This window comes from Protopterus annectens, chromosome 5.part0 (genome assembly GCF_019279795.1).
Source record: "Protopterus annectens isolate FY-2018-M chromosome 5.part0, PAN1.0, whole genome shotgun sequence".
NCBI lineage: Eukaryota > Metazoa > Chordata > Ceratodontiformes > Protopteridae > Protopterus > Protopterus annectens.
In genome coordinates this window covers 1,703,610,316-1,703,622,852 of record NC_056735.1, presented here as the reverse complement: position 1 = coordinate 1,703,622,852, position 12,537 = coordinate 1,703,610,316, and the positions used below count along the sequence as shown (strand labels likewise).

The 12,537-nt window shown below is 37.8% G+C and overlaps 1 protein-coding gene across 1 annotated transcript in view; it reads right to left on the bottom strand.

The window, feature by feature from the left end:
* The window catches only part of LOC122801841 (hydroxyacid oxidase 2-like), a 458,779-nt gene that overhangs the window by 445,428 nt on the left and 814 nt on the right, over nucleotides 1-12,537 (bottom strand). The gene's annotated exons all lie outside the window — the stretch shown is intronic.

Below are 12,537 nucleotides of genomic sequence, written 5' to 3'. Positions count from 1 at the left end.
GGGTCTCAGAGGTGGGTTTACTATGGATGGTGAAGATACCAAATAAATCCCTGGAATAACAAGATGGTCATCTTAAAGGAATTAAACAACTTTGGTGAAATAAAATTTTCCAACAACAGATCACAATAATGTGTCAGTGTGCCTGTATGCAATATTTATTAAATTGTTTGTTTTATTTAAGAAAAATCTGAGCACTGTAGGGCTCCGTGTGTGGCAGTATAAATTGTAGAAAATACTTGCTAGAAATGTGAAGCCTGTGAAGCACAGGTATATTAAAAGAAATGATTACTGGGGAAAGTAAATATGGAAAGTAAAAGAAAGAGGGCAGAGATATCAGTTTTGGAAAAAAGAAAAGTTCAGAGAGCTATGGAAATGGAAACATTTTTTTTATGGAGGCTAACAGTAAATTGCACTCAAGACTTCATTGATACATAAGCAGTATTCAGAAAAACTGAGTAATGTTTGTGGCAAAGAAGAAATGACCAAGCATGTGTTTATGAAATGGGGAAAGATTGTGAGATATTGGGAAGAAACTGAAAAATTATGGAAACAATACAGGTTACAAAATATTAGGTTAAGTATGATACTTTATAGTTATGGTTTGGAAAAGACAAGACAGAAGAGAGCTGGATAAAAATTGTGCTGTCATGTAAACGGAAGACATGGAAAGGTACATCTGGGGAATTACTATATAATAAGAAATGGGATTTGAAATGTACTGTGATGGGAACAAAACTATAGTTGCACAACAATGGAGTTAATACTGGGGTGTTAATGAATATTTTTGTAGTGTAAATAGCCTATTTTACATTATTTTATGTTATTTTTAAAATAAGTGGCAAGTCATCTTTACATCCATCAAAGCTACATGAAACTCAGGCAGATGGGACTTTGGTTTAACATCTCATCTAAAGAACAGCAGATGTAGGGTGTGAATACAGCCAATACCCTTCTGATCTTCCAGCACCAAAGACAAGTGTGCATCCAGTTCATAGACTGACACTTTTACCTAAGAGATCTCCCACTGGTCCTACTTGTGGCCTGAGTGTTCACAACATCTGAAATGCTGACCATCTCTGAGGTGTGCATATCTAAAATAGGGAGCAGATGTGGGAAGTTAGGTTCAGCTATGATGCTGTGGGTGCCCTCTGCTTTGTGGCAGCTCTGGAAAGCAGAACGTCTTAATATATAAAACAAACACACACACACACACACACACACACACACACACACACACACACACACACACACATTTTAACCCTAAAATTATTAGACTGTTGTTTTAATCAACAGCTTTTCTGCCTGTTGCATTTGGTCAACAGGAGAGCTGACTGAATTTTTTGTGGGACTGACTTATCACCACAGTTGGGAAATATTCCCTTTCCTCGGTATTGTGTACTCTCAGGGTCTGATCTATTTAATTAGGGAGGGAAAGGGGGGAGACCACCAAATGGGAGTACAAAGGGGGCTTGCCTCTTCCAAAAATTATTATTTTTAATTTAAATCCTCCAAGGTTATGTCTCAGAATATGCACACTGGAGTTTGGATTATTATTTTTTTTTTTTGACATTTAGGCTGTCGAGCTAAAGACATTTTGATATTTGTGATAAGGGCTATTGTGGAGTAATCAGGAAAAAGGAGAAAAGTGTTTCTCTTAGACATAAAATTGCAGAGCACATTGCATGCAGCTTAAACTACCATATTATGCTGCTTTTAAGATCTATTTTCTTCTGGGACCCAAGACCTCCTTGGAAGCTATAAAAGCTACCAAAGCAATGGGAGGATATTTCCAATAAGGACTGGGCAGATGGATGGCATGATGGAAACAGCTGATGAGTCACAAGGGCACAATTATCAAATGTGCATCAGGGCATTCAGTAGAACCTAAGAAACTTTATGCACTACTTAGTGAACTCATGAAAGCAAGAAAATAAATCTGTATTGTGTCAGACTAGTGAGGTCTACTCATGTCATGGTGCACACAGAGTGAACAAATCTTGTCTAAAGACATTTGCTATTGTCTAACTATTTTGTTCTATTCATAAGCAGGTAAAACTAAAAACACTTACATTGCTTTAAGCTACAGGCTATTTTTAGTTGAAATACCCCAGTAATCATTATATGCATTGGGAACACTTACATAGGGATTCCAAAATGCCACTTCTGCCGTAAGCAACTTCTTGTCATGGTCGCAGTACAGACCTGTGGCCAAAATGTTTTAGAGCACCTGGTGGCCAGATTAAAGTAAGAGCAGCTGTGTAAACTTTGACATGCCTGAGCAGTTATGATCGTCATCATGAGTCTGCATGCACAGACCGCAAAACTATGTAGCCAATGCATTGTAATTTAAAGCAATACATATGCACAGATGTTCTATGATAGGGAAAATGGTAAGGATGGTTAAGGGTGAAGAGCAAAGGTGGTAGTACAGCAACCAGGTGCAAGCGAATGTAGAGGTGTTAGTACACAATCAACAGTAAAGGCAGCTGTTGACCAAAACAGGGATTCAAACCACAATAGAGAAGTGTTTATGATAATAACTGAATGACAAATTATGTGACCTTCAGACAGGAAAGGTAGAACACAGTAAAGTAACATGATGTACTGTCCTACACCAGTCCTGATTACCTCACAGTTTGATTAGTGTACCTGTACTATAATGTGAATCTCATGTAAAAAGTAAAATATTAACTCCTGTGGGGACTTAACCCACCAGCTCTGCCCACTTACATTATACACTCAGTTTCTCAACAAGGAGATCCGCAACAGTAGTCAGAGTGAAAGTGTCAGGCAAATGTTGCACATCTACAGACTGACAACAAGAAAATAAAAACAGGCCTCATTGGAAGTAAACCTAGGCCTTTGTTAGACAAATACTCTATACTAGTGAGTTATTAAGGGAAGCCACAGAAGCACTCATACTGAAGGTGTCAGTAAACACATAGGAGGGAAATTTGGCACATCTGAAGACTAAAAGCTGAAAATTGTCATCTCAGAAATACAACCCATAGTGGATTAGAAGCTACCATCCATTACATTGACACTCTACAAAGCACATCATGAGCCATATGAGTTACAGTAGCAGTTAGACTAAATGTGAAAGCATTACCTTATTTCATGTTTGCCTGCTGCCACACAATGACACTTATCTTATTTGTGCTACTGATGGCAGCTGAAGCAAATAGATGTAGTATCTGGCAGTGGCTGGACTTGCACAGTGTGATGCAATGAGCAATGCCATTCATTACTAGTTTTACATGGGCGGCCCCTCTGGGAAAATGAAGTCAGACAATGCAGCAGGCTCAGATGAGGTCACAGCAGACACAATCAAGATGGTGGGCAAGTTAGGGAAGAAATGGCTGCTGAGGGTACTCAAAGCAGTATGACTGGAGAATAAGCATTCTAGTGCCAATGTACAAGACAAAGGGGACATTCACAATTTTAGACAATACATAAAGGTTTCAAACTCCTGTCACACTGCATAAAAATTCTGGAGAGGGTGATTGATAAATGAATATGAAGAGTCGTAGAAAGTAAGATGGGAGATGAGCATCTTGCATTCAAATCAGGATACAGCTCAAATGACCCAATGTTTGCAGTGAGACAGATAGTTGAGAAGAAGCTAGGGATGAGGAAAGAATCCAACTGGGCATTCCTAGACTTGGAGAAAGCATATTACATGGTGCCAAGAAAGCTGATTTAGACAGTCCTGTAATGGTTTGAAGTTGTGGAAATAAAGACAGAATTAGTGCAAGTGTACAAGGACCGAATGACACAAGTATGAACAGCATTCAGACTCAGAGACAGGGTCCCCATTGGGAGTGGCTATCCATCAGGATTCAGTTCTGAGACCACTGCTGTTCATACCAGTGATTAACTACATTAGCAAACAGGTCAAGGGGACAGATCATCAAAGCTGCTGTATGCAGAAGATGTATCACTACAGGCAGACTCTGAAGAAGGCACACTGGATAAAACTGAAAAATGGTTGTAACGACAGCAGATGGGGGGAATCAGAAGAAGCTGAAAATTGAAGTAGATATCAAAATAATGCAATACATTAGCAGCTTTGAGTATCCCAAAGGGATGGCTGAGGAGAAAGGAAGTCTGAAATGGAGGTCAAAGCTAGAATTAAAGGGACAGCAGCCAACTGGCACAAAGTGTCAGGGGTAGTGTGTGACAGAAGAATGCCAAAGAAACTAAAAAGTAAGATGTGGAAACCAGTGGTGCAGAAAGTACTGCTGTGTGGTACAGAAACCTGGGTAGTGAAAGCACAGCAGTTAAGAAACCAGAGGTCATGGAGATGAAGTGTCTGAGATAGGTGGTGGGATGCACACTGTGAGACAGATGAAGAAATAAAAACTTCAGATCAGAAGCCCAATTTTGTCATTTGAAGCACAGAAAAGTAACCTCCAAAATACACTAGATAACTTGATGGACATTTGCTAGTCTGTTGTTCTCATTCCACCTCAGTAGGATCCTAGACTTTGCAAGAAATACTCTACAGTTAATCATCAAGAGGCAGATCTCTGCGAAAGGGAACATTTTCCCTACTTTACTACACTGGTAGTCACCTTCCTTAACAGCAAACAGAGAGTGACTTTAAATACACAGCTAAATGTGCTAGGGCCCACTTCATGAAACACTTTTGGCATGTCTTCATTGACTGCTGACTATGAAGTGACACTATGATACTTTTATACATATCATCTATCACCTCTACTTTTCATTATAGATGGATGACAAACTTGAGTGAACCATCAATATAATATAAAAAGCTTGTTGGGGAACAATACATGGTGCCACCTGACAAAAACATCAGATTAGTTGAAAACACCACTGCACACTGGCTCAAGTGTTCTGACTAATGCTTTGTCTAGTACAAAGGCAATGATCCTTAAACAACTGATCCAAAGTGTACACCAGGTAGTGGCCTAATCTGAAAAAGGAGAAATAAGTTAGTATCAAAACTGGAAAGAAGGGGTTTGGGGGGGGGTGCAGCAGAAAGAAACACTAGGCAGTGGGCAACTATCTCATGTGGAAACATCTGCTGATTTGAGACAGATTTGTGTGCCAGAAATTGGAGTATGGAAATAGCCTTGGGACCACCAATAAACCAGGTGTGTTTTATATACACACTGGCCCTTAGTTGTCAATAAGACCTTAGACTGATTAATTCCTGTAAGTTTCTGGATGAGGAAATTTTTTACACTTTTTTCATTCTCATCCTCTGTTCATTGATTATTAATAACTTCATGAATTAATTATTATATCAGCCAGAGAAACTCATTGTCATTTGAAGGATGAGTTACTGAAGGGATATGGGAATGGTCTTTAGCGTGAATTTCATAATTAATCTTCCCACTACCCTGGAAAGAATAAGATAAAATTATTAATGCAAGGGTTTAATCAAAATATCATTTGGGTTTCCTTTCTTAACAAGCAAATGTCAATAACCAAAAAGCTGATAATAGCATAATTCCTGACAAATGACATTGCTTGCCAGAAAATAAAGGTTGGAAATGTTGTGATATATATGTAGTTTGGTATATCAAAGGAAGACAAGGATAAATAGACTACAAGTCCATTTGCCCACCTTTTCTAAGGCTGTTAAACTAGACAGGTCTTCTGGGTGTAGTGTGGCACGATTCTTAAAAAGTACCTTAGGAAGGAATCATACAGTCTGGGTGTTAGAAGGCCTTAAAGTTATAGAAATCATTTCAGATAGCTTAATATTATTTTGGCAGGATAAGCAGAAAGAAAATGAGCCTAGAAATCTGATTTGAGAATGCAGATTGCATAACTAAAGTGGCTTACTTTAATGGCAGGTGTTTTTATGTCACAAGCAGCTAAACAGATGGGGACGTTTTACTAATGGGTATCACATTCTGACAGTGTTTAACTAGCAGGGCTGCCATTTTTGCTATGAGAGAGTTACTCCAGCATATGTCTCTTATGATGTAGCAGGGGATCACACATTAATTAGTAGTAATTCTGTGCTCATGTGCATAATCATAACATTATTTTCCTTGTCAATATTAGACAATTTAATGGAAACAGAAGTACATTTCACGTTTAAACAACAACACTGCTGACTTCTGAACTTGTTAACAATCTCAGGGTGGTACTATTAAGAGTCAGTTGCTAAATCAGAGAAGAATGTGGAGGAGGGTACATTCATCTTAACCTAACTTTATGGAGGTTAAGCCCTGCAAGTGCCAGTGTTAGGGTGACAACATTTGAAACTCTCTAACAATAGATTTCAAGATCAGGATTTATTATGGGAGTAACACTAAGTATTGTCCTTGATTTGTGCCTCTCCTAGGCTGAAGTGGTTTGCTAATAACAAAACTTAGTAATAGCCGAGGCCTGGCTTTCATATGTACAAGCGCAACCATTTTAGATATTTTGGGCCAAATCCAATTGTTTTACACATCCAAAGCATACAAGAACAGTTCAGCATGTCAAACTCTGCAAAGTTTATTAATACTAAATATCCATGTAAATAACCTTTACAGGGTTGTAGGCTGTTGCTACTGCTACCGTATTTTCTGCTGTAGGTATTGGTACAACTACAAGTCACATGATTCTTTCTTACAAGAAACCTACTTATGTTTCTGACATTAAGGGTTGAATGACTTTCTTCAGCTTTTCTGCAAGTATTTTTGTTAGACTTTTTTATGTCTGTATTTAGACACAGGCCTTTGATTGCTGGGTTGCATACACTCTTAGATTGTTTTATGCAGCAGGGAGATTATAGCTTCATTCATTGCTACTGGGCCTTCTCCTCACATGTCAGCAGCACCTGTAGCTATATAAATGTCAACTGTGGTGGACTCTAGCAGAAATGTATCAGGAGGCTATGCCCTCCAGGGGCTTTATGCCTCACTAACTGCTTCATGTCCAGTTGCACTTCTGCCTCAGAGCATCTAATACATGTATTAGTTTTGTTAGGACTCAGATGATCTAGTACATATATCAGTTTTGTTATGACTCAGACGGTCTAGTACATGTATTAGTTTTGTTAGGACTTGAGAAGAACATGTAAACTAAAAGTTTCCATTAAGAGGACCGTAGCCCAACTCTTTACCTGGCTTATAGTAACCCATGCAGTACTCTGCAAATTTCTGCATGATGACCTCTCAGTCAGTACTATATGCACCACTGGATTTCTTTGCACTTAGTATTAGCATAGTTACTTGTCAGGTGAGCAAACAATATTCCCTTTTTGTACCAATCTGCTTCTGAGCCAATGCTGTTTTATGTTTTATGTTCAACCTGGTGCTTAGGTGCTTACTGCCTAACTCTAGTCTGGGCGTTTTCATTTCACTCTCTTCCTGATTTAATTTTAACCTGCTCCACCTTTACCTCCAGCTCTTATCTGTAAATGCCGTACCTCTCCCTGTTTATAAATGCTGTCTGTGCAATAATCTCACAACTTTTTTGTGCTTCTCACAACTGCACCATGGCTCCTTCATAGCTGCATTTTGTCCTTTAAGCGGCAAGAAATTTAAGCTCCATGTTAAGATGTTAGGCTGTATGCACAGTCCATAAACTTCTGCACTCAGTGAGGTATGATCAGGGATAAATATTTTTACTTAGTCTCACTCCATGTTATCTGTGAAAGTAACTAGTACAAGAAAGAATAAGCAACTACTTCCCATATACAATGTAAGTGTTATCCTTGTCACTTGATAATGTACTCTTTCTATAAACCTGCTAAACGTACTGCCTGGGCCAGTGTTCTCAAGGACTTAGCCACATTCTAAGTTTCAGCTGAATATGCATCCTCAATACTGCTACCTCCATCATGCATTTTAGGAATCTCCCTTTCCTGAAATAACTGCACTCTAAGATATCCTGTTGGCTTGTAGGCAATTAGTTAACTATTTCAGAGTGATCCCTCTTTGAACCTTAAAAATTACCCAGGAAGGCAATTTGCTCTTTTACTTTGCATAAGCAGACAGCCCACCTCCTTCAGGAGTCATTTCTTTGTTTAATGTTCCCACTCCATCTGTTTTCTATGCAAGATAGGGACTCCATACTTATTGTACTGCACACAACTTTGTTTCTAACCTAGTACTTCCACTGGCTCCCTATTGATATGTCGGCACTCATACCTCTGAGTTCTGACAGAAAACAAGATCAAAAATCCATGAGAAGAGTGAATGTTGAACATCGTCTTCTCCTTAAACTTCTTTTTTCAGTAGGGTGCAATGTCCCCTACAACTCCAATGGGGGGGGGCAAGCCTCCCACACACCCAGACGTAGATATACGCCAATTCTGAGATTGACATCTCTTGAAGAAAGGGAATATTTCAGGAAATGGCTATTTCAGACTTATGTAAGTCTGTTTTTTTAGCTATTCAGGCTCCATGTGTTGGGAATTGCCCTCACAGGTCTTGACATTTGAAATGGTTACTGCTTTGGGTTCCTGCATCTCCTTCTAGCCACGTCTAATCTCCTGCAACATGACATTACTCAGATTTGCCCTCCTCAACATATCTCTGACTTTACACATGTTATTCAGTGATTCTTTGCAACACACTACTTAGAAGTCAGTGGTGTATATGGCTTGCCATAAAGAACATATAAAAAAACAATACTTGATTTAACCACTACTTTATATAATATAACAGTTTGAAAACTTCCCTTCTGTCATTCAGTTATGGTATACAGAAGGCCAGACACCAGCAAGAGATTTTCACTTAAGCTGTTTTTCTTTTGTCTTTAAAATGGCATAGCACGGAGAAAAGGCCTATGGTTAAAATTAAATAAATAACAGGTTTGTCTGATTTTCTTACAACTTCACTTATTGGGAAATGATTTTGGCCCTATGACAGGTATAGACTTATAAAGACTTTTGATTAAAGATTTAAGATACTTAGTGGGCATTTTGACTAATTTAATCACAATCATGTTCTCTACAGTGCAATTAGAGGAATATGGAAAATTTCTTCGCTATAGAAAAGTAGCTTAAGTCATTTAACAGGATGAATATGAAAAAGGAACAGCACAATGTTTTAGTAATGCATCATTTAGATATTAGTAATAGAGAGCTAGGCTTATATATTTAACTTGTGCCTTTTGCCTACATAAGTGTGGTGGGCATCGGCAACTGGTCTGTGAGCGAGGCAACCATGTTACACCAAACTACAGATCAAGATACACAAGGGATACAGGATATGTGATAACAGAAAAGACAGTCCATAGCCTAGTTAATCACAGTGTGGTGAGTTAAGGACTCACTGTTTCCAGAGCATTTTACATGACAATTTTAAAGAGTCACGTGAAAATTTGATGTTAATGATTTGAAAAAAAAAAAAGACTAAATGCATAAGCGGATCTGGGACAAAGGGAGCTTGTAAGGCAAACATTTATCCTGGGCTGTGGTCATGAATTTAGATTGTTGTTAAATTGGAAAAACAGAGAATGATGGTGTAATACTAATACCAATACTACTACTTATAATAATAATAATAATCATAATAATAATATGGTGATGATGATGATGAAAAAGTTGAAGCAGAATGCAGGACACAGAGACAGAGAGAAAAGAAAAACATATATATATATAGAGAGAGAGAGAGGGAGAGGAGTTGTAGGCTAGGGAATAGGTATGAGACAATAAACATACGGGGAGGCACACACAGCTGTCTCTTAGAACAGCGACTCTCCCATATCAAGCAGTAATAATGAAGGCATACATTAAAGGGGCATAAAGGGTGGCAGAGGTGAATAGGGAGGATATAGAGTATGTCATACCATTGATGTGTCAAAATGCTTTACAAAGAAACTGTTAGGGCACCCCCAGTTATCAAGGCAGTTGGTTAGGGTCAATGCAGTCTTACCCTAAATGCTAATGGGTAGTATTCCTGCTCAATCCACCTGCAGAAACAGTTGGTAGAGAAAAGACAAGCCCAAAGCTGTAGCTGGCCCATATCAAATTACTTTTAGGCTGCAGCACAGTAAATGAAAAGTTGTAATTAGACATCTAGATGTCAAAGGAAAGTATATTAACCTATGCCTGTAGTAATTGTTTATGTAAATACTGTTAGTAGTTTCTTTGTGGCTGGAAGATGAAATATAAAAGAAAATCTGTAATAAACTGAACTTAAAAAGCAAAGTATTTTATCTCAGGATTAGCAATTAAATTACAGGGTTGCTACAGGAAGGAACAAAGCATGTGATAAAATAAGAAGAAAGTGTAAATGAGACATATATAAGGCAGGCTTTACATCAAGTAGACAAATATGGAGAAAGATAGAAGGATTGGGGAGAAGAATGGTGCAAGAAAGAGGAACAAAAAAGGCAAAATGGAAACAGCACAGCCATAGAGGGCTGTGAACACATGGGCCGGACAGCTAGAATTCGTGGTGTAAAGTCAATCCATGGTATTCCAGAGGGCATGGGACAGGTGGAGAATGGTTAAGGTGAAAAAAGAATGGAGGTGAAACAGAATGTTAAATGTTTTTTAAAGGCAGACTAGACTGGTGAACTGCTGCTTTCTGCTGTCAAAAGGATGCAGTTTAATAACTGGCTTTGGGAAAACTCACCTTTCCACCAAAGCAGGTAACAAGGTCAGATATTTTTACAAGATATAAAAGGTAGGAGTAGGGAGGGCATAAGATGTCTTATAACTCACACTCCATATTGTAAATAGTAAGCTCATTCCAGTTATTCAGATAATTAGATGAGGTTGGGTCTGCTATGCATGCAACTCAGCTGAGGGCAAGGCATGAGAATTTGGCTATATATGATGCAGATATAGTCTTTAGAGCATAGGCTTGCACTCACACTTAAAGCTAATAAGACCAAATATGGTTTTAGGCTACACAGCAAGTTATTCTATGAGAACAAAATACTGTGTGGAAGAAGTGGGATATCACTAAAACCATGTTGATTGGTAAATCAGAGGAAAGGTTGTTAGCCAGTGCTAAAACCCTGTTAATTGATAAATCAGAGGAAAGGTTGTTAGCCAGTGCTAAAACCCTGTTGATTGGTAAATCAGAGGAAAGGTTGTTAGCCTGTGCTAAAACTCTGCTGATTGTTAGATCAGAGGAAAAGTTGTTAGCCAGTGCTAAAACCCTGTTGATTGTTAGCTCAGAGTGAAGGTTGTTAGCCAGTGCTAAAACCCTGTTGATTGTTAGCTCAGAAGAAAGGTTGTTAGCCAGTGCTAAAATCCTGTTGAAAGTTAACTATACATATGTTATGTAGATATTAGGTAACTAATTATCCTCTTGAGATTTAGTGTTGATGCCTGTTATTGAATGTTATGAAAAGAACCTGAATGGATAAGGTGATCTGGAACAAAGTGAAATATTGTTTTTTTTTTCTTAATTTAACAACGTACCATGAGGAAAACACATTGCTAAAAATATTTCTAACTCATTTGTATTTAGAAAGATGGATTTACATAATCAAATATTGACTGTGCAAATGAAACTAAACACTTCTGTTGAAGGAATACTCCAAATGTAACTGAACTATTTGCTTCCTCATCAGTGGTCTGTCTTGCAGCAGTTTCACAGATCCAGGGATCATCTGTGATCTCCTGACACTGCCTGGAGAGCGCATGCTCTTGTTTTATCTGCCTTGCAGCAGTTTCACAGATCCAGGGTTCTGTGATTTCCTAGCAATGTCTGTGTGGCATGTCTTCTTATATCTGCTTGTGCTTTTTCTAGGTACTTTAGTTTCCTCTTATCTCTACAAAGCTTACATTTCCATTGGCTACTCTAAACTGTCTATATGCATTTCATTATCCTTGTCCTTGTGGCCAGAGGCATGACTGACAAGGTTGTGAGATGAACTGTCCAGTTACAGTATAAACAAATGAATCAATTAAAAAAATATTTAACAAATAATTGTATGATCTGTGAATCAGAAGATCATGAATTTTATTGATAGTAAGGCTATGTTAATTAACAAACTACCTAATACAAATTTATAAAACATTGTGTTACATTTGTAAAATGTACACAAACTTCAAGTAGAAACTGAAATCCTACAGCCGGCACTATAAAATTAAAAAAGTCTCTGCCTTTGCTTTCAGAAAAAAAACATTACACTCAGAAGATTATAAGGTTTTCATTAGTAATGTAATAACAACTGATAAAACAGAGTTATAGACAATAATATGTGGTAGACATCTCTTCTTTATTTGGTATTGCATCATCACTTCACATTACTAAGTTTTGCTGTGTGACTTTATTCATATTGCCACCTTTGGTCTGCATTAGTATTTTTCACATATGTGTTATATAAATTAGCATAAATGTCCACATTTTTTTCTGTACAAAATAACATATGTAACAGATCAAGCACCACTTTAATCTTGGTCATCCATAACGCAGGAGATCATAGGTCCCAGACTCAAGAACTATTAAATTGATGCTTATTTTGTCTTACAAAATCAACTCCAGACTTTAATACTTGTAATCTATACATACTTAGTATCTAAAATGCATTTAGTTATTTCTTTTCAGACTATTCTGATAAGCAGTTTTAAATCACATGTTGACTAAATAAAACAAATAT